General features: G+C 48.4%; 1 long non-coding RNA gene across 1 annotated transcript; it reads left to right on the forward strand.

Annotated features, from left to right (window-relative positions):
* Positions 1–7,294: 7,294 nt before the first annotated feature.
* On the forward strand, positions 7,295–10,295 carry LOC136356006 (uncharacterized). Its single transcript, XR_010740635.1, has 4 exons — positions 7,295–7,876; positions 8,346–8,426; positions 9,566–9,684; positions 9,836–10,295. It is a non-coding gene; the product is annotated as an uncharacterized lncRNA (long non-coding RNA).
* Positions 10,296–12,677: the final 2,382 nt, after the last annotated feature.

Raw genomic sequence — 12,677 nt, forward strand, 5'->3', positions numbered from 1 at the left:
GAGTATGTCATATACTCACCTTGCAATCATTCATCAGAGGAAGAGTTCTACAATGATGCTGATGGTGTGAAGGATTAGGTGTAGCCTTGGTCAAGCTGCCTGTGGAGTGGAGTCGTCTGCGCCGTTTATCTTATTTTCCGCTGCTTAGATCTTTATTGATTGAGAGGAACTATCTACCTCTGTAATGACATTTTATACGCTTATTAATTAGAGTAATAATTGTACTCTATTATCAATTTGTTATTGTGTGCCTCGGCTGATTCCTGGACGAGGGTTCACACACATGAAAGCGTTTGGAATTTTGGATAGAAATTCCGGGCGTGACAGAAAACAATGCATAAGTTGAAATAAATCAATAGCTTTAAACAGGTTCAGCATGCTCAAAGGGTTGTTTGGGATCTGTGTGACTTGCCTTGCTGGCCTTGGAACTCTTCAAATTCTTCTCCTGCGAAAACAGACTCTCCGGAAACGTCGGAATCTAAACAAAAAGGAGCAAAATCACCAAAATAGCACATAAACAAGCATGAACAGTACATGTGGATATTTTTAACATGTAGATCTCAATTTTAGAAAAATTTAGAGACTTGAACCAACTAAATCCGAGCTAAGATGAATTAGTTATGAATTTTTGAAGATTAAATCAGATTAAAACACTTATATGGATTTTAATTGAATTATGACGCAATAATGAATTATTTTTGAAAAGGAAAAGGGATTTATTGCGTCAGCGGCTAGGGTTTGCGGTGGACCGGGCACACGGCAACGGTTCACGGGAACGAACGGCCAAGATCGATCCATCCAAAACGGACGGCCGAGATCGATCGGGTCTACGGCGGCTCACGAGAGACGACGACGATGACGTCAGCGGTGACGTCACCTCCGGCGGCGGCTCGGCGACTCGGCAGCTCGGGCGCACACGCTCGCCGGCGAACGACGGCGCGGCGGCGCGAACGGAGGGCACCCACGGGTAGCGGACTGCACGACGAACTCACCGGCGACCAAAGCAACGGTGGAAAATCAACGGACGGCGACGGCGTCGAGGAAGAAGCGGCGGCGACCTTCGGCTTGACGACGGCGACGGTGCTCCGGCGGTCAACAGCGACGGCGGAGGGGCGGACGAGAACGGCGGTGACTTGGCGACCACGATGGCGACCTCCCCGAGCGACGGCGACGGCTGGAGCGACGGCGAAGCACGGCTGGACCGACGGCGACGACGGCGGCTCGAGGTTACACGGCGCTAGGGCTCTTCCGATGGCGAGAGGCGAAAGCAAAGGTGGCGACGGGTAGAGGAGACACCGGGGATCCTTTTATAGGGGTTGAAAGACGACGGCGAAGGCCCACGGCGACCGGCGACGCGAAGGAAACCTCGGGCTCGGAGAGAGAGACCGATCCGAATCGACCTCGAATCAAACACTTTCCAAGCGATTTTAGCCGATGATTCCAAAAGAGAAAAGGTAGAGGAGATCCCGAAGATTGTTTCCCCTCAATTGATTTCACCGGAGAAGGAAAGATGCAACCAAATTTGGAAGGAGACGACGGCGCGGCTCGGCTAGGGTTTCGGGCGGCGGCCGCTGGAGGTTGACGACGACCCCGACAGGCGGGACCCACCTGTCAGCGACCAGACGCGCGCGCGAGGCGGCTGCGGACTGGACTGGGCCGACTTGGGCCGGGGAGAGAGAGAGAGAGGGTTTTGGGCCGACTTTCGGCCCAAAGCCAAAAGAGACTTTTTAAAAACATTTTTTAATTTAAATTATTCCTGAAATGCAATTCCATTTATTAAAAATACTTCCTTAGCTCAAATAAATCCTAGAAAAATCTAGGAATTATAGAATTAAGCAAAGTATTTAATAAAATTTTATCTGGCCCCATTTTATATTGGAATTTATTAATTAAAATTAGATCTTCTCTTCTAGGCTTTTAAAATAAATTCTAATAATTCCAATTAAACAACAATTTATATATTTTTGGATTTTTAGGATGTGACAGCGGTCCTCGGCTCACCCTAGGTCGACGGCGACGACGAAAAAGGCTGTCGGAGCGGAGGAAGGCGGCGGCGCGGCTCGGGTCGTCGGGGTCGACGGCGGTCCGGCGGTCCGCGGGCTCAGCGAGGGGTTGGACGGGGTCGACGGCAGTGCGGCGAAGCCGGAGGAGGCGACGCCGGGGCGGGAGACGGTCCGGCGAGCGGAGAAGGCCGGCCGGAGGTCGTAGGCGACGGAGGAGAGAGAGAGCGACGGCGCGAGCTCGATTCCGGCAGGGAGACGGTGCGGCAAGGGCGGAAACGGGCGAGGGAGGCGCGGGGAGGGTTTATATAGGGTTGGAAGGGGGAGAGGGCGGCCGGAGGGGAAGGAAACCGGCGCGGCGCTCTCGGGCTCCATCAATGGCGCCGGCGGGATTAGGGGAGGGTTTCCAAACGAATCCAAGGGAGAGAGGGGGGGAAAATTGGGGGGAAAGGGAGAGGGAATCACGGGGAATAATTCCCCCTTATTGATTGCACGCGGGGAGGACGGGATGCGGCGGATTCGGCGGCGGCGGCGGCGGCGGCGCTTGGCGCGGGCGGAGAGGCGGGAGCGGCGGGAGGAAGGGGATGACGGGTGGGCCCCACCCGTCAGCGAGGGTGGTGGGCGGGCCCGCCCGTCAGCGGCGCGCGCGCAGGAAGAGGCTGGATGGGCCGCGGGGGAGAGGAGAAAGGGGGAGGGAGATGGGCCGGATTCGGCCCAAGAGAGGGAAGAGGGATTTTTAGGGTTTTTCTTTTTTAAAACCTTTTCAACTTTGTTTATTTCTTAATAATTATTATTTGTGCTCTGAAAATTCCACTAAAATTTATTTACGCATTTTAAGCTTTTAGGAAATTTACAAAAATCCTCTAAGCCTTATTTGGCTTTTAACTTTGCACATTTTAATTGTTGGTGGGGTTGGGTTGGTACTCTTGTTTATGGCTAGGATGGGTTGGAAACTATGTCATGTCTTCCGTCCGGATACCGTGGTGGTATGTGGCCGCGCCCTCGGTTATGGGCAAGCCGAGCAATGTACCCAAGTTAGTGTTTTTAATTCTTAACACCTGCTTAACAACTAAAATGTGGAATGGTTGGCCTGGGTTGGCTTGGGACGAGCTGGGACCCAGGGTCGGGTTGCCAGTTCGGTCTGAATCATCGTAGGCCTTGGGTTAAGGCAGGTTCGTGTGAGTTCACGGCCTTGATTAATAATCTTGTATAGCTCTAGGACCGTGTTTACAAAATAGCTTTGAGCAACTAAGTGTCTTTTAGTGCTGTTTACTGCAAACCCTAACCCCCCTATATTATGGCTCCCTTGTACTCCCTTGCATTTATTCTGCACTTGTGGGTGTGTCTTGTTGAGTACGGTGGTTGTACTCAGTCTTGCTCAATTTTTCCCAAACCCAGAAGAGGAGCCCCTGGATGATGAAGGCTTTGGTGTCTAGCTCGTGCCTGCCGTCAAGCGCCTGTGGTCGTCGCCCTAGTCTTCCGCTGTTTCCCGTTTGTCTTTGTGTGTGCTGGGCCTTCGCCGCCCATGTAATAAAGTAACCATTTACGCCTCCGCTTGATAAACTCTGAAATGTATCAACTTTTGGTGTACCTTGCCTCCTGGGACAAGGAATAATACACACATGTAAGGAACGCCCGTTGGGTTATTTCCGGTCGTGACATATTTCTCCGTATTTAGCCCCGGTTGTATGGTTATGACGGGCTGTCGTAAAGAACTCGGCAGTCAGGGGTGGCTCCTCGAAGTACCAGGAGGGCATCGGAAAGAGGGTATTAGCTAGTATGTTGGTTAACTAGAATGTATGTATACTATGTATATTAGAAGTATAGTAATAGATTATCTTTCTATTTTCTTCCTACCTAGCTTAGATAATATATTATAAGAATGAGTAGCTTATGCTTGTGTGTTACTCTACCCTTGGATTATCTTAACCCATGCTTAGAATATGATTATCACAAATAATATATAAATTGTTAGTCAAGTTCTCTCTATATGATCTTCCCACGGGATAAAATAAATACAATACCCTTGGAATACTCTCGGGTGAAATGCTACAATGGTATATCCGTGCGCTTGCGGATGAACTCTGTAACCATAATATACCAGAAGTATTTGTGTGCCATTGGTGGGAATTATATTTCTAGTAATGTCGTTAAGAAATACCAACAGAGGGGAGAATTATACCCGAACGAGTAAGCTCTCCGCAGCCGCGCACCCTACGCCGAACTCATTATGCTCGGTGATGGGACTAGGGCCACCAGATGGCGAAATAATCTGGCAGACCCCTTCAACAAAGGGACCGATCTCCGGTCGGGAGGTGAAGTCGGCAGAGACAAACTGGGGCGCGGTGAGTGTCATATCAGACACTGTCATTTAGATCGCCACTGCCTGGCCCTCTCGCTGGCGACTCGCCGAAGGCAATGTCACAGCCCCACCAGCGCCAGAGGCTTTCGCCGTCGCCAGTTGCAATGCCTGGTCCGAAGCAACAGCGTTGGCCGAAGTGCTGCCCCCGGTTGGCGCGTCGGCATCACTAGCAGGCAGTGGAGACAGGAGCCTCTTTTGTGGAGGTGGGTGTCGTGGCGCCGACGAAGTTGGCATCCCATCCGAAGATGTTTCGCTGTCCGAGAAGCCACCGGCCACCTGCACCACCCCTTTCTTCTTCCTTTGGGCGGCGGCACCGGCCTTCGACGACGAGCCAGTGATGGTTAGCAACGCATTAGCACTAGCGATGTTTTGAGGACGCGTGGGCGAAGCGCTAGAGCCGGCCCCAGCCTTCGCCCGAACAGGGCTTGGGGTATAGCCGTGTGACCCAGCATCGTCGTCCGACCCGTCTTCCCTCTCATCGTCGTTGTCGTCGTCTGCGTTGGTCTCCACGGCGTCCTTGGCCACTCGCCGAGTTCAAACCTGGCTTCTCTTGGCCACGTCGCGCTTCCACTTTTTTGACGTCCCAACGTCGTGATCGACTCTCGCAGGGTTCGCCCGGCTGGCTAGCGTGCCGTCGTAGACGCGATTCGCCTGTCCATTGGACTGTTACTGAAGCAGGCGAGCGTACTCGGCGGTAATTAAACCCCCGATCATTTTCGCCGACTCAGCTTTGGCATCCTCCAGCAAACGAACTAATTAAAAAGGGGAAAGATGACAAAAATTATATAAGCCCAAACAAGCCCCAAGATGTGAGATATCGAAGGAGGGGAGGGAAGCTTATGATTGATGCCAGGAGGAAGCACGAGGCGGGAAAGACCGAGCACTTCTTCACCCTCTGCGGTAGTAATCCCCCAATCTCGCGCGAGGGGAGAAATCTGTAGCATGCAAAATTTTTCGCAGAGGTCGCGGGTGCTCAACCGATGCGCAACCTTGCGAAGAAGGATGAGCCGTGCCTCAAGCACGCCATCAACATCCACGTTCGGCTTGATGATCATGGCGATAGAAAGACGCCGGAAGCGAAGCCACTTCGCCTTGTCATCTTCGGCGGAATCGTCTTTGGAGAAGTAGGGGTTGTCGATGTAGAACCATTTTTGCATCGAATTGCGGTCCCACTTTGCCATCGACACAAGGACAGGCCATGCATCCGAGCGCTTTGGCCGAAGCATGAAGTTTACACTGCCAAAAACAGTCTTCTTTGGCCCCGCCAGAGTGTTGTCGTCCTTGGTCGCCACGCACACCATGAACAGGGTGGCGAAGAGCTCCGCGGTAGGAGTAAATCCACACGTCCGGCACATCCAGACGAACACGACCAAGTTGAGAAATGCCGATGGGCTGAGCTAGGGGAGCTTGATTTCGTACAACTCCAGCACTGATGGCAGAAAGTTGTCACATGGAAGGCGGAGCCCGGCGGTGAAAAAGGCGGCGAACACCACCGTTCGCCCGTCCCCGGTCGAAGGGACAACGTCTTCGCCCGCACAGGACACCTGGCGCTCCGCAAGGACGCTGGAGAGGACAAGCTCGGCCAGGTCGGCCTCCTTGACAAGAAACTTGCCAAGGTAGCACGACCAACCATCGCTGAGGCTGCCAGGGTCTTCGCCAGACGATCCGGCCTTAGTAGGCTTGCGAGGAGCCATCGAATCCGCGATGAAAGAGGTGGCGAAGACAGGAGGCGAAAAGCTAGAGCAGGAATGATAGGGCTGAAGGCACGAGAGTCTGACAGCGGTAAAAACGAGAAGTGGGGAGGAGTGATAGCGACCTGGGATGAGGGTTGTATAGCCCGATCGCACGACGGTTCGACTCCCACCCAACCACAGCCTGACACATGTCAAATGGTAGACGGAACGGTAAATTCCCATCGAGCCGGGCCACACAGTGGCAGGCTAGAACCAAGGAAAACCAAGAGGCCCACGGAGCCCGATACTGTTCACTTTCAATTTCAAACCACCTAACCATTTCGCCATAACTTGGGCGAAATAAGAAAAGATTACTAACACAGGAACTAAGCTCTTTGTAGGTGCAAAAGGATAGGTTTCAGTAGGAACATCGGCCGAAAGGGGGCGCCTCATGCCATACCACACAATTTGCATTTGCACGGTATCGGCCGAAGCTCCCTACTTACCCTTGCCCGTGAGGGGCTTGTTGGAGGTATACCACGAGGGCCTTCGGCCAGACCTGCCGAAACCGTTGTCACACCCTGATTTTCGTCTTAGGATTTATAAATCATTTAATAAATTATTAATAGAATTTATATTAAATGTTCATTAATTTACAAGTGAAGTTAATTGTGGGAAATAAAATTTCCTAAATATAAAGCATGGATGGATTTAATTTTTTATTAAATTCTCCATGGTTAATTATACTCTCTGGAATTTTCTCGGATTTTTTCGGAGCTCAATTCCTAAATGATACAAAGAACAGTTCAGTAATTATTTGATCAATAATGATCTAATTATAATTGTTAAGTGCTTTTCTTGCTTAAAATCCTTAAATTATAAATTGTTGTTTAAAAGGAATTATTAGAAATGATTTTAAAAGCTTAAAAGAGAAGATCTAATTTTAATTTGCTAAATCTCAATATAAAATTGGGTTAGATAAAATTTTATTAAATACTTTGCTTGTTCCTCTATTTTCTAGAATTTTCTGGGAATTGTTTGAGCAAGGGAAGTATTTTTAATAAATGAAACATCATTTCACGAATTATTTTAATTGGAAAAGTTTTTAAATCCTCCCCTAAGTCGTTGGGCCGATTTCGGCCCAACTCTTCTCTTCCCCGCGCGGCCGAATCGGCCCAAGCCGGCCCAGCCGACGCCGACCGCCCCTCCTCCTCGGGTCACCGACATGTGGGGCCCACATGTCGGACCCATCTTCCTCCTCCAGCCGGCCGGCTGCAAGCCGAGCCCAAGCCGTCGCCCGAGCCGCCACCTTGCGCCCTCAAATCCGCATCCAATCCGGCCCTTTTTCTTCCGTTTGTTTGAGGGGTTTTTATCCCCACATCCTCTTCTATCTTTCCCCTCAAGAATCGGAGCAAATCGTTGGGTATTTTGCCCGAATCAAACTCGTTTTCGAGTTTATCCCCAAAAACCGAGTTTAGATTTTCCCGGAGCGATTTCTTGCGGGTGGAGTCCGATCTCTTCAATCCAAGGCTATAAATAGGACCACCTCGTCGCCCTCTTTCGTTTGCCCCCTCTCCCGTGGTCTCCCGTGCATCGTAGCTCGCCGTCGACGTCGCTTAGTCCGCCGCCGCCGCCGGCCGGGTTGCAGCCGCGCCGCCGCGTCGCTTTCGCCGTTGCCGCCGCTTGCCGTCGCCGCCCGTAGGTGCGCCAAGGGGTGGAGAAGCCTGGCCGCCCGTCCCCCTTCGCCGCCGGCCACCGGAGAGCCGTCGCCGCCGTTCAACCGAGCCGCCGCCGCCTCTTGCGTCGTCGCCGGCCGTCGTCGGTTGTCGTGGGACGTTTTGGTGAGTACCATCGGGTTCGTCTCGTCGTCCTCTTCGCGTAGGTGCCCTTGGATAGGCCGGCCGACCTCTCTATCGCCGGCGAGGTCGTCTCCCGTGTCATGCCGGCGATGATGACGTCAGCATGACGTCATGATTCCTTTTTTCCAGTTTTTTCTAATAGATTAAATCTTCTGAAAATCATATCTAAATAACCGTAGCTCCGTTTCAGGTGGTTCAAGTTACTAAATTTTTCTAAAATAAAGATCTACATATTAAAATTGTCCATAAATTGAATTAAATTTATTTAATTCTTTTTAAATGGGCTTTAATTAGATTTAATCTTGTAAAATTTATAATAAATTCACTTGGAGTCAGAATAAGGCCGTTCAAGTCTCATAATTCATCTAAAATCATGATCTACATGTTTGTTTACTTTATATGTATTGTTTATTTGGTTTTTATTAGCCTTTTACTTCGTTTTGCGTGTTAGCTTGTCGTTTCCGTCGTTGCGAAGGTTTGTGAGTGCGTCGGAAGTGATCAAGAAGATTAATTGAAGATCGATTATTGCAAGGCAAGTCACAGATCCTAAACACAATCCTTTGAGCATGTTGATCCTATATTTAAATTCTCTATTTATTTCAACTGTGCATTTATTTTCGAATGTCACCGGGTGGTGTGAACCTATTCCTTTGTTATGGCCAATTTGCATTGAATGCTCTATTCCTTGATACCTTGGGTAATAAATTGATTAGCTTGAACCTTGTATATTAGATTGGTTCAGCTAAATGCTATATGTAAGTTTGCTTAGCTATGCTTAGAAACATTAGCTAACTAAAGGGGTTAATTATAAACTATGTTATATTATTATTATTAATTATGGTTACATTAAATGGTAGCTCACGATGGTTAATCGTGTGATGTTAATTAATTGATAATTAAAATCTGGTTAAGGTGGGTTGTGAGCATATGGTTTTGATGGTTGTGCTCATGACAATTAAGGACCGGTTCGCGAGCTACTGTTGTGAAACATTTATCGTGCCAACCACAAGCCACCGTGGGCAACAGCTTTATCTTTTGTATAGCGTGATTCATTATAGTGCGCCAGACTGAGAAGTGGCGAGAAGTCCACGGGGGTCGCTGGGGAGTCCATGCCTTGTTTATAAGGGGGTGATTATGATCCAGGAACGGTGCACTGTTTTGAGTTGTGTTGTGCAAAGGGTATTGTCACGATTTCCCCATTTGCAATGCCGTGGTGGTATTTCGGGGCATGGCAACATGTGTGGAATCGTGTCTTGTGGGTACAGTGGTACACCTCTGGCCAGAGTAAAACTATTCGAATAGCCGTGCCCGCGGTTATGGGCGGGTTGAGCAATGTTTTTCGTGATTAGTCTCACACCTCTCACAATAATTATGGATGTTAATATCTGGTAATAATTTGCTTAGCTCCTGGTTTGGAGTTAGATCTGTACAGCCGGGTATGGTTGTTCAGGATGGTTGGGCCTGTGCAGCATGGGTGTGCTGTTCAGTGTTGATTAAAATTAATGATTAATTACTCTACTGTTTTACTTATCTTAAATCTTTGCTAAATGCTGCTTTTGCAAATGAGCCTATATTATGCCATCCTTTGGAATCCTTGTGCACTTGCATACTTGCTGTGTGGCTTGTTGAGTATGTCATATGCTCATTCTTGCAATAATCATCAAACCTCAGTTGAAGATAAAGGATCCAGAAGGAGAAGACGTTTGGCTTATACCCCAGTTGAGCTGCCTGTGGGAGTGGAGCTGAAGCCATCGCTAGACCGTTAATTCCGCTGCTGTTTTCTTTTCTTTGTAAGTATGTAACGTTATTATTATGATGGATTTGTATATTAAATTGTCAGTTTGTGTACCTCGACTGATTCCTGGACGAGGATTTTATGCACAAATTAGTTCGGAAATTACTAGTGAATTTCCGGGCGTAACAACCGTCCACCCAATGAAGGATCAAGCCAGAGGCGTCAACTTCGACAAAGGCGAAGGCACACGGCGAAGGCTATGCGGCGAAGCATGTGGGCGAAGATCAAGGGCCTGGCTCCGAGCTTCGCAGTTCGAAAGACCACATGGGCAAAGGGTATATGGCGAAGGGCATTTAGCGAAGCATATGGACATCACCCAAGACGGGCCCTGGGCGGAGAAGGCCCAATGGGCCACTATGCGCCCGGGGGCCCTTTCGCCATGGCTAGGCCAAGCTTGTTGGCCCGTTAAGAGCCCATATATGTAAAGGACACAGTATGCCCTCAATAATGTCCCTATCATAAGGGCAACCATGTAAAATCCCCTATAATCATAAACCCTAGAAGAACAGAGCCTATAATAGGGTTATAAATAGCCCCCTAAGGCCATGTAATGGGGGGATCCCCAAAAAATTTCTAATCAACCAATACAGTCGTCTTTATTTCCAACCTGTTGAGAGAGCCACGTCGTTCGACGTGACGCAGTTATCGTTCGACAACAAAAACTAAGCAAGGAAATAGAAAGTGGTACTCTATGATCTGTTCTGTCTCTCAATTGCCTAAGGTGGTGACAAGCGTGTATTCCACAAATGTTAGTCGTAAGGGTAAGCCTCCGTGCATATTTAATTAACATGAGAGAGAGTACTCAAACTGTGCGCTTGTACATTTTAGATATACACCATTGTAGCAACTCCTGATTAACAACCAAGTTTTTGTTTCCCTTTCGTCCTTTACTCGGGACGAGCAAAGGTTCAAGCTTGGGGGGTTTTGTTGACGGTCGTTACAGACAAATTTCGACCGTCAATATAACTAAAATAATGGAGAATTAGCTATGCTTACAATGCATTTTGTTTCCAAATAGTATATATATTTCCACTTGTACATGGAAATAACATGTTACAGGAATTTATCAAATAAAATAAAGAGAAAGCGGAGAAAACCTCACTCCTAAGCAATCAAATGGATAAGGAGGGCCCACATGTCTGGTGTAACCGCCAGAAACCGCTTTAACTGCCATAACCACCTAAAGGACCCACCTGTCAGTGCCCTGCCCGAAGCTAGAGGCCTGCTGGGCCGGCCTAAGTTCGGCTGAACTGCCGAACCCTAATGGCGACGGCTCAGCTTGGCCCTCCACGTGCACGCTCCAAATCGCATACTAATGACGGTTACAGGGGCAAAATGGACAATTCGCATAGCTACAACCGTCATAAATACCCAATAAAAGGAGGAGCTCATTCACTCTCTCAACACACTCAAGCAAGCTCAAATTCTTCTTCATACTTTAGTATTAGTAGTATAGTGCTAAGCGGAGTAGAGTAGATTAGTATTCGGAGTCCTCGAGGTCTCCGGAAGAGTTTTGGTATGGCTCTAGCAGCTCTTGTATTCTCTTCTGTAATACTTTCCGAATTAATGAAATACTCATTTTTATACATCTTCGGTATTTTGTTCAGTCTGAGTACTGGTCTTACATTATATCTGTGTTATATTAATTATGTGGGTAGCCTACCAGAGAGGTGTAATGGTGCGGGTTTAATGTCTGGTTTACCAGTTGCTCTATGTCGTGTGCGCGGGTATAGAGTAGTATTTAGTAATGTAAGTGTGGTACTTAGATTATTAAATATCATTAATTGGGCATATATGCTGCGGGACAGTAGAGGTGGGCCGCTGATGGTGATAGCTCAGTACTGGTATTCCTCCACGTTAGTATATATTCCTAAGACAAATTCCTGGGGAGGGTACTCCTCCGTATTTAGCCCCGGTTGGACGGCCATGATAGGTTGTCGTAAGGAACTGGGCAACCCGGGGTGGTCTCTCGATGTACCAGGAGGACACTGTAGGGGGGTATTGGCCATATGATTGTATATTAGCAGATGTAAACTAGGAATTGAGTGTATGTTAGAAGTATAGTAATTGAGTGCTTTCTATTTTTTCTTCCACTTAGTTAGAATTATTTTATTATGAGGAGTTGAATAGCTTTGCTTCGTGTCACTCTACCCCTATATTAAAATTAACCTCTGCTTAGATTTTGATAAATACAAATAATGTATGTATAAAGAGTATTAGCATAGTCTACTCATATTATCTTCCCTTGGAATTAAAAATACGATACCTTGGAATACTTCCGGGTGAAATGCTACAATAGTATATCCGTGTGCTTGCGGATAACTTCCGTAACCATAAATATACCAGGACAATTTCTGCGCCATTGCTGAACAGTGACTACTGTGACGACATGGGTATCAAGCTCTGCTTCACCTCACCCGCCCACCCCAAGAGCAACGTTCAAGCGGAGCGTGCCAACACGGAAATCCTCAATGGCCTCAAGACGAAAACTTACAACGTCCTCAAGAAGCTCGGGGACTCATCGATCTTGGAGCTGCCGGCAGTGCTCTAGGCCGAGCCGCGCAATAGGAGAAACTCCATGTTTCCTCGTGCACGGGGCTGAGGCGGTCCTCCCATCCAAGCTGACCCTGGGGTCACCCTGGGCATCACTGTATAACGAAAATGATCAAGATCAGCTTCGACACGACGACCTCAACTACCATAAAGAGCGAAGGCAACGTGCAGCCCTTCGGGCTACCCGTTACCAACAAAGCCTGCGGCGCTACCATCAGTGCAACGTCCGGGCCTGGTCACTGCAAGTCAAAGAACTCGTCTTGTGCCACGTCCCAACGCGTGCAAGATTGAGCAAACTCTCACCCATTTGGGATGATGTTGAGGGTCGTTAGCGATCAATTTCGACCATCAATATTATCAAAATAAAGGAGAACTAGTTATGCTTGCACTGCATATCCATGTTAGAATAACAATATTCCACAAGTGTTAGGTTCA

Source organism: Oryza sativa, chromosome 4, assembly GCF_034140825.1.
Source record: "Oryza sativa Japonica Group chromosome 4, ASM3414082v1".
Taxonomy (NCBI): Eukaryota; Viridiplantae; Streptophyta; class Magnoliopsida; order Poales; family Poaceae; genus Oryza; species Oryza sativa.